We start from the raw sequence: 14,316 nt of genomic DNA on the forward strand, positions 1-14,316 counted from the left end.
ATCTAAACTGCATGTATCTGGACTGTGGGAGAAAAGTTGAACACCTTCAGAAAAACCCACAGACTGCAAAGTATTTTATTCTTACCATATGATATCCTGAAGACTTTTTCCTTGAGCTTCCAATAAAACAGTGAAATATCTAAGCTGAATGTAAAAAATACTTTTTACAGGATTCAGTATATTTATTACCTTGAAAAGGAAAAGGCTCCATCTCCATCACCGATAGATAAGACAACCACACCTTCACTCAGACAAAAATACTGCACGGTCGGTTTCATAATAGACACAGTCATACATTTTTACACACATAAATCACATATGGTCAAGTGACCAGCTTTTCTGTGGTTAATCATATGAAACCAGACTGAATGTCATTTATGTTTTATTCATTTTGTCCCCTTTAGTCCATGCGGTCATCTTGTCATAACAACCTGGAATGATTGCGGTAAAAGGATCACACTGTTCCTGTTATTAGTCCTGGTTTGACCAGCAGAAAAATAAATGATTCAATGAGGTACAGCACTGCAAGTTCTATGAAAAGGAAATTAAGGGCGAGAACATTAAAAAAAAAAAAGAACCAACCAACCACCACACGATATGAAAAAAAAAAAGAAAATTGGTTTTGCAAAGCTGTTATTATACAACACGACGCACAGTCCATGTGTGCAGCTGGAGCCTGGTCTCGTGTGCATAATTGTAGTCGTGTGTTTGAGCGATCATTGACAAATCTCTGAGGAAGGGCAGCATAATTTGTGGGTTGCCTTGAATTACTTAAAATGCCATGTTGGGGACTGTGGCTCAGGGGTTGAGCCAGCATCTTGGAAGGTCACTGGTTCGATTCCTCTGATCTGCATGTTGAAGTGTCCTTGGGCAAGCTACTGAACCACAAATTGCTCCTGATGTGCTGTTCAGCACCTTGCGTGGTTGCCACCGCCATCAGTGTATGAATGTATGTACGAATTAGTGTTAGTTGTGTTAGTAAGTGTTTGCTAAATGTAGATATGTAATCGAAAAGGTTCAGTTTCTCCTACTGACTGACTAGAACTCTATCTCAATCAAAAACTCAATTTGTTGAGTCCATTTGTGCACCAGTAAATCCTGCGTCATGCTCCCAGCTTTAAGTGCTCCACATGTAGCAGTTGAGACTCGATCCGACATTTCACTGTTTAGGACCATATGCTCACACGGTGGTGGAAGGGGACTTTAAAACAGTCCACTGTCCCTGGATGGAAAGTGACAGCACATAAAGTGCTTGCACCAGGATGCTGTGGATGATTAAAGGGCAATGACATTTAATAGGTAGTCCTTAGGAGCTTCACAAGGACACAATCACTTTTGAGTGTACAGTGTACAACAAATCTCTCATATCTACATCCCCCGCGCCCCCCTTCAGCAACGTCAGTTTGTTTGAGTGCTAGATACGGGCTTGTCAGTATTCACCAGCACGTGTGATGGTGTGATAGAACTGCAATTTACAAGCTGCAGGCTCTCTAGAAATTACAAATCATTCCTCCACCTATGGAAGGAGGCCACCTATTGTGGATTGGTAGAAGCTTTTTGGAAGTATTCAGACAGGAACGCTGTTAAGCTCTGATATTTTTTCACAGGCACAGAGGGGAAAAATGGAAAGAATTTGTGTGAGATGAAAATAATGTGTTCATAGGGGATCACAGCCATCTCCCATTCTAGTATAGTTAAGACGGAGGGGGTGTCTGAAACTGAGGGGGAGTCAGCCATGCGGAGAATTGCCTCTTCAATGGGAGCACATTTCTTACGAGGCAAACTAACATTAGCGACAAAATGGTAAAACTGACACATTTATGACGATTGCAGTACAGCCTCACAACTCGGCTACAATGACAACAGAGCGTGGTCATCACGAGATCTTGTCCCTACTGGTCCTTGCTACTCAAAGATCAAAGAGACAAGATCAGGGAGACTTACATTAGGGATTACCAAGCACTTGTTTACCAATCAAGTCCACAGAGTCAACATCAGGCTGTACTGTAGACGTATTTAAAGCGCTAATAGCATCTTCATTCAGTAGTAGTTTTCACACGTGTATAATCAGCAGTGCAGTCTTCCTTCTGCAAAGAAGGGTTTTCCTTTTCTTTCCATCAAAGGGGCGACACTTAACAATAAGTTAAACAAACATCAGTTGTCACTGAGGTGTGAGTGAGGAACAAATGAGGAACGACTAGATGGTTAGTAATTCCGGAATAACTATGATTTCAGTACAATCTAGTTGATAATGATGATCTTCTAGAGAACAGACTGGGAGATACTATATCAATAAATCATTATGTAATGATTGGTTCATAATTATATGTCAAGTAACATACCACCCACTTTTCTTCATGAGTGGCACAAACTACAGTGACTCATTAATAACTAATTACTGAATCACTTTTGTGCACTTCAAGTGAAGTGAAACAAACATACTGAGTGGTTACCAATAGATGTATCGGATACTCTTTTTGTGTGCCTTTTATCCTAAAATGTCATCATCAATGTATGAAAAATGTACGTATATGGGTAACATGTAAGAATTTAAGCTCGAAACACTACTTCTCATAAATTAACTGAAATTAGTGTAGAACAATAGCAGTTTTGATATTATGTCACAGACATCTATGCGTTCTGTGGCAGAGAAATCTACTGAAGTTATCATGCTAACCAGCTACCCTTTGGCTGTCTTGTCTCATAATAGCCCACCACTTTGTACCTTTTTTAAGATGCAATAGTGAGTCACTATAGTGTCCACTGTGCCCCAGTCTAACATCAGATGAAAAGGTAGTGCTACTCCGGAGGCGTTTTCTGTTTCTGCTGCTCCCGGCAAGAAACCATGTTCAATAACAATGGAAAAGAAGTGATAGAAGTAGAGGCAAAAGAGTTAACATTAGCCTTGCTTTCCACAACTGGCGATAGATCTTGGCGAGTGGGATGAAGATTGATGCTGAGCTTGCAGCACTTTCTTCAAGACTTGTAATTAAACAGCTGCTAACTAAGGCTATTTAGTGAAAGCTTATTAAGGTTGCTACATTACATTACAACATTACAGTTGTTGAAGTTGAAAAAAGAGACCTATATGTTTCTTAGGTTGAACATTCCAACTCTGTCAATATTGTTCCCTTAATGTGTTTGGAACATGAATTCAACAGGTGGGGAATTCCTGACTGTAGTTTTTCTGTTTGTTTTTAAATTAGATTTTTAACAAGTTGAGTTAGCACACCCACAGTCTAACTACATGTATGTGTTACCAGCTAAGCCTCCCCACTTAAAGTTCGTGCTAGGGGTAGTTATGTTACTTTAGACAGCCAAAAGGTGTCTCGATAAGGTCAGGTTGCAGCACAATAGTTACATAAAAGTTAATGTTACTATGGGATCTTCCTATATTCTTCCTTGCATACTTGGTTTAGACTGTAAAAAGTTGGTTCCCCATCCATGGGTATAGGATAGAGTAAATTAAAGTAGACTAAAAACCAGAGGAGGGAATGCAATGACATGATGAAGGTCAAACCACAGTGTTCCTTGCTGTGAAAACATCTAATAAAAAAAAAACTCAATTCAAGACTAATAGACTAATTCATGCATTGAGCTCCAAACCCATCTGGCTCTCCAGGCATTAGATTGGTAATCAAAACTTTGAAATGGCTCCTGTGGTTGCTGGGTAATATGCAGTCACTCATCTGCTATGCCCTCCAACAAAATGAGCACGAGGCCAAATAAGGTGAGGGTAAAGAGGTGTGGTGGGTCACTCTATTGGAAGTTCAAATAAGTGGGAGCGCAGTGCCCTTTAAATAAATACTCAAGGTAAAGTGATGTGATATTGTTTCCACTCATAAAAAAAATTACTCACTTGAATCTGCACTCTGAAATACATTTCACACCTTTACTGTCTAACATTGTCCAGCTCCTGCGTGCGCTCATATTTGACAGACAAAAATATGAGCTGTATCATCATTTTTAATATGATGATCATATATAAAATTGTAAACAAATAGAAGAAGAAAACCACATATCTGCTAGTCTGTACATGTGTTTACACACAGAGACATACTCCAACAACCAAATTTCAGTTTTGATGCAAAAATGATCATGATTCTTTAAGTTTTTGCTAGCCATGCATTTAGTCCTAACTTTGAATTATACAGTATAACAAAGTGTTTACTGCGTTGTTCACTATACAGTGTGGGTAAAAAATTTGAACGAAATTAATATCTCCAGAGTAATTTCTTTTCTCGTTAAGAGTCTGTTGATCGTGACAAACATTAGAATGCACAAACACACTGAAAACAAAACTAGAACCCTGAAAAGAGCTGATAACAGCACTGTGTCCTTGGAAAGGCTGAACTAATCAGGCTCACATTTCTGACAGGCCTGAAATGTCAGGTATTATTTCTTTTACACCTTTTGTGTCTATATAAATTAAAGACCAAGGTGCATGTCAATTTTACAAATAATCCAAGGGTGTTCTGAAAGAGCAACAGTGCAGGTAAAACATACTGTTTTAATTAACCACAACAGGGGCAGATATCTCATTGTACAAAGCTACATTTTAAATAAATTTAAATAACAAGCATGAGAACCATCATTCGAGGAAAGCATAATGGTGAGAGCCACTACATCTACGATGGTTCACTGTGCTGCACTCTCCAACTCCATTCATAGTCCATCTCACTGAAGTAAGGGTATTGTAGAAAACACAGAGAACCGGACTAAAGGTTATCCTTTCAAAACTCATTTTCCTTTGTAAAAGGACCATTAGCCTTCAGAGTGTGTCTCCCCATAACATACATCTACAGTAAATACACTGCTGCTCAAAAAAATTAACACTTTAATCAAACATCAGATCTCACTGAACAAAATACTCAAGTTTAAAATATTTACTGATGTACTTTGTGTCATTTGTTGAAAACAAAACGAGGAACATCAGTCAATGGAAACCAAATTCATTGAGGACTGTATTCAAAATCACACCAACAAGAAAAGTAAAAAAATGAAGCCTTATCCAACTGAATTTTATCAAGGCAACTCATCATGTGACTCAGCAGTGTGTATGGCCCCCACGTGCCTGTAAATGCTTCCGAAAACATCTGGGCTTGCCTCTGATGAGTTGGTGAATGGTGTCCTGGGGACCTCCTCCCAGACCTGGATCAGGGCATCAGTGAGCTCCTGACGGTCTGTGGCGGCATCAGATGCATGATACATAACGTCTTATACATACTCAACTGGATTTAGGTCAGGGGAACCAGTCACTGATATAAATGCCTTCGTCATCCAGGAACCGCATGCAAATTCTGGCCACATAAGGCAGAGCATCGTCCGGACCCAGAGGAACCCAGGGCCTACAGCACCAGCGTTAGGTCTGACAGTTGCTCTGACAATTTAATCCCAGTACCTAACAGCAGCCAGGGTACCGTTGGCTATGACATCGAGGTCCATGCTACCCTCAAGGGATATGCCACCTCAGACCATCACTGACCAACCACCAAACCAATCATGCGAGAGTATTTTATTGGCAGCATAATGTTCACCATAGCATTTCCAGACTCTTTCATGCCTGTCACATGTGCCCAATGTGAACCTGCTCTCATCTGTGAAGAGAACGGGGTGCCACCTGCCAATTCTGGTGTTTTCTACCAAACGGCAATTGAGCAGCAGGGTACTGGGCTGTGAGAACAGGTCCCACTCAAGGATGTTGGGCTCTCATGCCACCCTCATGGGGTGTGTTTCTGACAGTTTGGTCAGAAACATGCACACCAGTAGCCAGCTGGAGGTCATATTATTGGGCTCTGGCAGTGCTCCTCCTGTTCCTCCTCGCACAAAAAAGCAAATAGCTACTGCTGCTGTGTTGATGCCCTTCTACTTCTCTGGCCAGCTTGAGATTGTGCTGGGAGACACAGCAAACCTTCTTGTGACGGCACGCATGAATGTGCCATCCTGGAGTAGCTGGCCTTCCTGTGCAACCTGATAGGACTGCAGGTATCGCCCCATGCTGCAAGTAGTGACAAGAACACTACCAGAAGACAAAACTAGAGAAGAATCAGTCAGGAAGGATAAATAGAGAGCAGTTCCCTGAATTTTAACTGACTCGGTGTTATACTGTGAATGTGCACATGCCTTCCAAAAAAACTGAAACACACTCTGTTTGTACTTGCCTCCCCTGTTGATTTTGAGTGGTTATTGTGAATGTTCTGAATAATAAATGTAATTTAGTAGCCTTGTTTGTTGACATAATAACTCTGTGGTACATAGTATACAAAGTACAATTATGATGGTCAAATATTAGTTCTCCTATCCTCAGCCTCACCCGTGGTGATAAATTGGGCTGTAAAGCATCAAACATATCTGGTAACACTGGAGGGAGATCAGTGTCTTATAGCAGATTATTATTTGTTGTTTCTCAAGTAAACAAATCAAATCAAACTACATTTATATAACCCAAAATCACAATCACATTGCCCCAATGGGCTTTACAATCTGTACAGTGAACGACATCCTCTGTCCTTAGACCCTTGATTTGAGTGAGGAAAAACTTGCCATGTTATTGGAAAAAAAGACCAAGGTAAAAAAAACAAAACTTCAGGAGGAGACACAGAGGGATACCTCTTCCAAGACAGACAGACATGCAATAGATGCTGTGTGTAAAGAAAAGAGCAAAGAATCACAGTTTACAAGTCACACTAACAGAATGTCTGATACAAATGATATGTAAAGTGAGTGGATCCAGGAGACAACTGAGTAGGACGAGGCCTCACCAAGTGGTGAACAAACTGATGTCTTTGGCCGTCACTGCTGCCAGAGACACTGGTCTCATGGGACAGGCAGCCTGCACTGCAGATAGCCAGCCTGTTCACTTGGGCTAGCTCAGATACTCTAACAGCAAAGAGTGGGTCCGGAGGATGAGTGACCCCAAGAGGCGCAGCAGCAGACCGGTAGAGAGACTGAAGATGTTGGTGTGTTTCCTGGGGAGACTACATCTCATCAGCCACCAGTATCAGTACCACAAGCAAAACAGACATTACCAGACAAACCATAAGTTCACAGGTCAAGCTATGATCTAGATAATAACAGTAGGATACAGTATAATTTGTAAATGGCGTCTTTCCTTTACTGTAGAAGTTGATTTTGCTGTGTTTTCTGTTTTGTGGTGTGGTTTTTGATTGGCTGTTGTGTTGCGTTTTCATATGTTCTGCTGTGTTTTCCCATTTCCTACTTTGATTTGCAGTTCCGGACCACTGCATTGTCACAGAATCTCAGTAGTAGACAAGGCTTAGCAAAATGTCTAATGTCTAATGTTTTTCTGATGGTCATTTGATTACTCTCTCTGTGCTCCCCTCTTTGTTTTTCTGGCTAACTCGACTCAGATTCATTATTAGATTAATAAAAAACCCTCTTGAGTCAAATAAATGATGGCCTCAGTCAGCAGATTTTGAACAAAACAAGCATCTTGCCCATACTAAACAGTGTATGATATGTAACATTCAGCTTGCAACATGATTTAGTCATTTAAAATAGATCATTAATTATTGAGATTGTTTTTCGGTAATTTCAGCGAAAAAAAAATATTTATTTAGTTTTAATGACTGATTTGTGAATACATATTTTAAAACATTTCACACCTGAAAGACTGAACATAGCACTAACCTCAAACTCATTTGATTAGAAAATAGCCATGCATAGAATCACCTGCTATTTCTCCCACAGCTATAACATCTCACTGAAGTTAAAACCCATTATGATTCTCTGCAGAAGGCTGCGGAGGTAGCCCAACTCATACATCCTTAATGGACACATGCCTCGCAGCCAAAGACCGTGATTAAGTGTCACCTCTCGCTTTTTTCATCTGAGAGGGGTCTGCACTGCCGATTTCAGGAAGTGCCACCTCATATCTAGCCATGGTCTTCATGAGGAATAGGAAGACTGATGACCAAAGGTGAAGAGGGTTGCTAAGTAGCGAAAGTTGTGAGTGACGGCTACGTGTCAGTTGAAGACAAGGGGTCAGAGTTCATTAACTGTCTACCCCTTCTAATGAACCTTTTTTCTGGCTGAGGGGTTTCAGCAATCGTTGCAGTAAAGCTAGTTCAGCATGAGGAGTCAGGAGCACAAAGTCAAAGTCACCCCTCGCAGAAGGCAGACAGATTGGGTCAGTATCAACGTCAACCCCTTGAAAAGCAGCAGGCAGGAACTAGGCACATGTGATTGAATCAGGCTCATTATCTCAAAATCTTTTTACTGCAGAGACACCCATGAAAAATAGAGTAGAATAAAGTCATCGGATCAAGAAAAGGTCACAATTTAGCACATAGTGATTTACATGGCAGGTGAATAACACATTCAGTGGGTGCCAAATTAACAATGAGGCTCAAATGGTTTGGAATTTGTATGGGAGTCTGGGGGTGTCGAAAAAGACATTGTGTTCTTGTTGAGCTTGAAGCAACACTATGTAACTTTTTACAATAAAATAACAGCCTCACAATCGTCTTGATGCTACAGTGTCTTGTAATAGGGTGAATGTGAATGGTGTCTCTGTCTCAGCCACTCGACCTCCCCATCACTTGTTTCTGAACTATATGACATCAGTGAGAGGGTAGGATCACAGCATTACAAGTTCAAGATACAAGTTTTTAACACATACCACTGCTATGATGTAACAAGTTTTGTTTGTAGTTGGCGAATACATTACATCTGACAAGTTGTTACTGACCTTGGATCTGTATTTATGAACACGGTGTTTCACTCAGAAACTGTAGGGGGTGGCAAATGACACAAAATGCCAATTTCTACATAAAGTTACTTTAAGTCCTCAGCTGCTCTGGTTAAAATATGAGCCTACTATTCTTTTACATGGTCTCCCTGATAACATTAGAATACAAAAGTAGCAACCCACTGTGGCATGTTGACTTCAATGAGGAAAAAACAACTAAACTACATGTTTTTTGGTTCTAAATATAAACTTTGGCACTCCATGAACAACATAACATGAATTTGATGTTCTACAGTGAAGGAAATATGTGACAGTCTGGTACAATATGGCTTTCCTGGTCAGGTGTGAACTTTAGGTGACTTTGCTCAACAACAGGAATTATTTCCATCCAAACCGAGCTGAGTAAGTGCTCATTTACCCAGAAAGGAAAGAGGCCAGGCTGAGAGCAGTAACCTAAATACTGCTTGTTCTGCAATTCTGTGATCTCTGAGTATGGGAGAAAGGGGAAAAACACAAAATGGAAAGTAACAGAATTATGTATTCTATCTTTCTTTCCCTACACAGGAGTCCTGCCTCAGAGTAGTACCACGTCTGGTTGCGTGAACTGTGATTTACGGAGCAGTGGCAGAGATCCATTAGCAATGGAACAACATACCCTCTATCCAGGAAGTGATTTATGTATTCAATAAGCCTCTCTGGCTCTCATTCCCTTCTTCCCCTCATTTCACTTCCTTATTCTTGACAGCAGCAGTAAGAAAAGCCACAGCATGGGTAAGTGTCCTGGGTAGGTGAGACTACAAGTGCACCATGAACCAGCTGTAATGGCTGCTTGCTTGGCTGCCTTGCAGCAGTAACACGCTGTATCTCTGTGAATACCTCCTGCAAAGCTGTTCAGCTAGCAAGTTCATTTGTTCAAAATGACATTATGCATACAGAGTGACAACCTGGAATTATAAGACGTTAAATCTGAATAGTAGTCAGTTGTAAAGGTTGACTCGTTGCCATTAAGTTAAGCAGATATCTATGAGGAACATTTCCACTAGTAAGAAATTAGTTGATGATATCAAGAACCAACATTTTGATGAGTGAAACACAATTGTAGGTATCTTTTAATTGAAATTACATATTGTCTAGATTAAATTATGTATTGGCTCGGAATTCCAAATAGTTATAGCCATCAATAGCAATCCTGGTTAATGTAACTCTTATTGCCTCCAACTTGCACAATACACTGCTGCTAGAGTTCTAACAAAAACAAAACACAAAATATGAGCACATTTTCCTTGCCTCATTGCAGTGGCTACCTGTGGCTTTTACAATTGAATGTATTTACTTTTATTGCTCGTGTTTATTTCACTAGTCAGCCTTGCTCCTTCTTGTATCAATGAGCATGTAACCCCTTATTCTACTGTTTGTTTGCTTACTCAGAGGACAAATTCAGGTGACTGCCAGTGAGTCATGCAGTACTTTACTGAACCTGATGTGTCTGTTCATCTACTCTGGAGTCACAGAGTGCTCACCAAGTAATAACTGATTATGAGCTTCATTAGTCCAGATTGTAATTTGATCTCACATGAGAAATTAAGTACAGGTAATGACGAGACATCTTTAACTGTTATATTAATGATGTTATGGCTGGCAAAAAGGTGAGGACCCAAATACAGACACAACAGCAGTCAGGTTAAGAAACAAAAAGCAAGCCTTAATAAAGTGAGCTGTAGTCCAAAAATTAAACCCCAGGCAACGGAAAGGGCATGCAAAAACGAAATAAAGTGAAAAAAACAGGATAAAACTAAGGGAACCCCATCAGAAATAAAAAAAGCACAGGGGTATAGAACATGAGGGGCAAACACAGAGACATCAGGAACAAAATAGGACCGGAGAACACAGGACCCACATTGTGGCAGTGACCTATTGCCTGCTCCTTATTTGTATAATGTTGAATTCTGGCCACTACATATCAGACACAACACCTCTAGTAATTCCTAAACATCTTAAAAACTGTCATTTTTTTGTCATTATTTATTGCCTAAAATGTCCTCAGAAACAAATGTCAACAAGCTTTTTTTGTAATAAGAGTTTCCAAATTAGCAAAAGAGCATGTTGGTCATGTTTGAAATTCATCCAATAGGTACAGCCAGTGAGTGTTTGACCAAAACGGGCTACACCTTCCGTCATCCACGCAGACGCGCAAAGCTGGTAGGGTCAGGTGGCCTCTCGTGAAATAGCGCTCCCATGGACACATACAGTAACTTAAGGAAAAGGCACAGGCCTAAATAAACAGGGACTTGTTCAGAAATTAAACACTGGTGCACACAGTGAAATGGCAGGAAAGAGACAAAGACAGGAGTGGAAAGCCGCAACAAGACACATGAGGATGAACTCATACACAAAACACAAAATAAAAACAGGAAACACCTAATGTGAAAACCAATAACATGACAATGAAAGAATGGTAACTTACAGAAGACAAACAGGGTCATGCAAAAGCCCATACATATTAACATGGTTATCAGATAAGGTTGAAAATATTTGTTATTCAATATGATCTGAGCTCTATTTATCAAGGCTACCATAAAACATCGAAGAACGGTCGTGCCTGCAACAGAAATGGCAGAGATAAAACCAAAATAGGCCACATCGTGAAGTGCCGGCAGAGAAATTTCCACTGAAGGCAGGCAGATGAGTGAAAGGGGTGAAAGACAAGACGAGGAACCTTGAAGGAGACCTGGAAAAGTGACGAGGCAGTGCATCAGAAGAGGCAAGTGAGGACCAAGCAGCAGAATCCTGCTGACTACTCTGCTATCAAACAGCTGGGTATGGAAACTCGCAGCAGTCCTTAACATACGGTACCACTGAGCAATTAATCTACAGAGGGGAAAGTATGGGAAGGACAACAGAGAGAGGGAGAGAGAGCTGGCAGAAGGGGTCAAGAAAGTAAGAAATCAGCAGAAAAAGGTTTGAAGAAGAAGAAAGAAAGCTGCTTACAGTAACACCCATTAATTTCCCCAAAGACAGGTGTTGCGCATATTAATCCAAATAAAAGAGCTAAGCTTTGCCAGATCCTCTGCTCCAGCCAGAGCCCTTCATATGCCATCCAGCTAAAAGATGCTTTCAATTAGAACTGGGACAGAGTTGTAATATAAAGGCCAAATTACAAAGGAGGAACTAGTCTACTACTGGCCACATAGCTTCCAACCTAATTCTAAATTTAATCCAAAATTACCTTATTTGTCCATAAACTATAGATCTGTGCCTAATCTTAACTACACTTAACTACTTAACATTATCATATAAATATACACAAACTATTGCTTTTTATTATACGATTTCAAAGAGTAAATTCTCTTATTAGTGTTTGCAGTTTGGCCAGAGAGTTAAAATCCCACAGCAGGCACAGGCTGTAAAGAGGAGAAGCACATGCAGGAGAAAAGTTTAGACAAGGGATCTGAATTAAAGGACCGTCACTTTATAGCTGCAGCAGCAGGAGCTGTATAACACATCTGAGCTCATAGGCTACAGCAGTCTCACTTTCTCTTAAGCCAAATCAGACACTAAAGGCCCTCAACCCACAGATAGCATTGGAGAATGGGTTTAGCTGGCATCCTAGAGTTTGCATTTGGGAAGAGTTATAAGTTCAGAGACTTTGCCTCATCAGCTCTTTGACAGAGCAAGGGCGCACTGAAACAATAGTGGTCGAGATCACTTTTTCTGTTGTGGTCGCAAGATAGAGAGGGGCTACATGTGTGAGTGTGTGTGTGCACACACCTTTGCATATTTAACAGCTAATCAGCCCCCACTCAGTGCTTCGCCTGAGCTACAGTGAGCTGGCATTTCTCTTGGATTGGACACATTCCTTGGGTGTCATAACCGTTTTGGCCGGTTGCCAACAAAATTAAATGAAACAAGAATGGCACTCAGTAGAGCACATGCCTCCACAGAGGCCCAACAGTCCACTTTAATTTAGTCAAGCCTAATCCAGTATCAAATAGAAAACATATTTTAATTATTTTTTTCATCAAGATCTATGCGTTGTATCCCAGGAAATTAAAGAAAATGGTAAAATGGCAAAAAAAAAAAAAAATGGATTTGTCACTTTATCCTGATCCACACCAGAGGGGGTCTTTTCTGGAATCAGACCCATCCTCCCTCCAAGTTTCATGGAAAACTTTTCAGCAGTTTTTTGTGTAATCCTGCACACAAACCAACCAACAAACCAACAAACCAACAAACGGACACAGGCGAAAACATAATCTCCTTGTTGGAGGAACTGAGGATTTTAAGTTAACAACAAGGCTGATTTTTAGACTAGTCCACCTGTTATCAAAACAAAAGTGATTCATATTCACAAAGGTGAATAAATGATGCTGTATTGTCTGGACTGACTTACTGTATCATATCAAGTGGAGGATGCACGTAATGGACTTGCACAGAAATAAAAAATATTTGTACAGAACAACACACATAAAAAAAATGGTATACTCCATATGTACTTGCACAAGCGAGCATTTAAGGGAGGCATTCAGCATTTCTGCTAATAGCCTGTTGTGCTCACAACAAACAGAATTTGTGTATTCAGCAAGTTCAGTGCCTGCAACATACCAAACCTCCAAATGGGCGAATGGAAATGGATTATATTGCCAGAGTGGTTTCAAACTGCCACTGGTGTCTATTACAACCACCGTGAATCAATGCTGAATAAAGCTTCGCCTTTTGTTGCTCTGGGCCACGCATAGGTAAGGAGTCCCAAGGGGGTTGCTCAGAGACCTTCGTGTGACTGTTTCTTTTTTCTTCTTGTATGTTTTCATTGATTTTGGGCCAACCTCCAAATGGGGAATAAATGAACCATTTGACTTGCTTTATACTATGCATTCTTGAGAGATTTGGGAGGTGTGTTCTCCAAGTGCATTCTTTAAGCCACACAGTAATCATACCAACACTGAACAGATCAGTCTTCTCTCTGTAGTCAGCACTGATGCACAGATTGCATTGGACTTGCAACACATTTATTTGTTCACGCATTCAATTGCTATCCATCTTGTGTATAGGACAGGTTCACCCAAAAATGATAATTTGTAGTCCCCCAAAATGTTTTCTGGAGCTTCACAGCAAAATGGCGTTGCAGCATTCACATAAATAACGAGGGAAAAAAAAAACATAAAATGTCTCCACACGACGTAGATGAGGTCACTGGAAGCGCTGAGATCCCAGACTGATTCCAAAGGATGTTATACAGCCAGCTACAGTGAAAACTGGCTCAACAAAGGGTGTAAATAATGTCTTCAGAAAAATCCATTTGGGATCTCTAGGCTTCTCGAGACTCTAATTTTTCCGGCGAACTACATTTATTTCCAAGCTGTTTATATTTCATAAGTCCCCTTTTTTCCTCAGTTGATCAGTACAATTCCTGCAACACGGCTTTCCTGTGAGGTTCCAAAAATGTTTTGTGGACTTCGAAAAATCCACCCAACTTTTCCATCGGCATAGGTGGTGAGAAGATATTAAGTACATTTTTCCAGCTTTATGATGGAGCATAGTGAGGTATTTTTTAATAGCTGACCTGAGTGCAGCAGCGTCAGCATCAGAAATGAATCAGGCGTTAAGCA

At 40.5% G+C, this 14,316-nt stretch overlaps 1 protein-coding gene across 1 annotated transcript in view; it reads right to left on the reverse strand.

Moving 5' to 3' along the window:
- The window catches only part of spon1a (spondin 1a), a 127,983-nt gene that overhangs the window by 109,100 nt on the left and 4,567 nt on the right, over positions 1–14,316 (reverse strand). The gene's annotated exons all lie outside the window — the stretch shown is intronic.

The sequence above is a fragment of the Acanthopagrus latus genome, chromosome 4, assembly GCF_904848185.1.
Source record: "Acanthopagrus latus isolate v.2019 chromosome 4, fAcaLat1.1, whole genome shotgun sequence".
Taxonomy (NCBI): Eukaryota; Metazoa; Chordata; class Actinopteri; order Spariformes; family Sparidae; genus Acanthopagrus; species Acanthopagrus latus.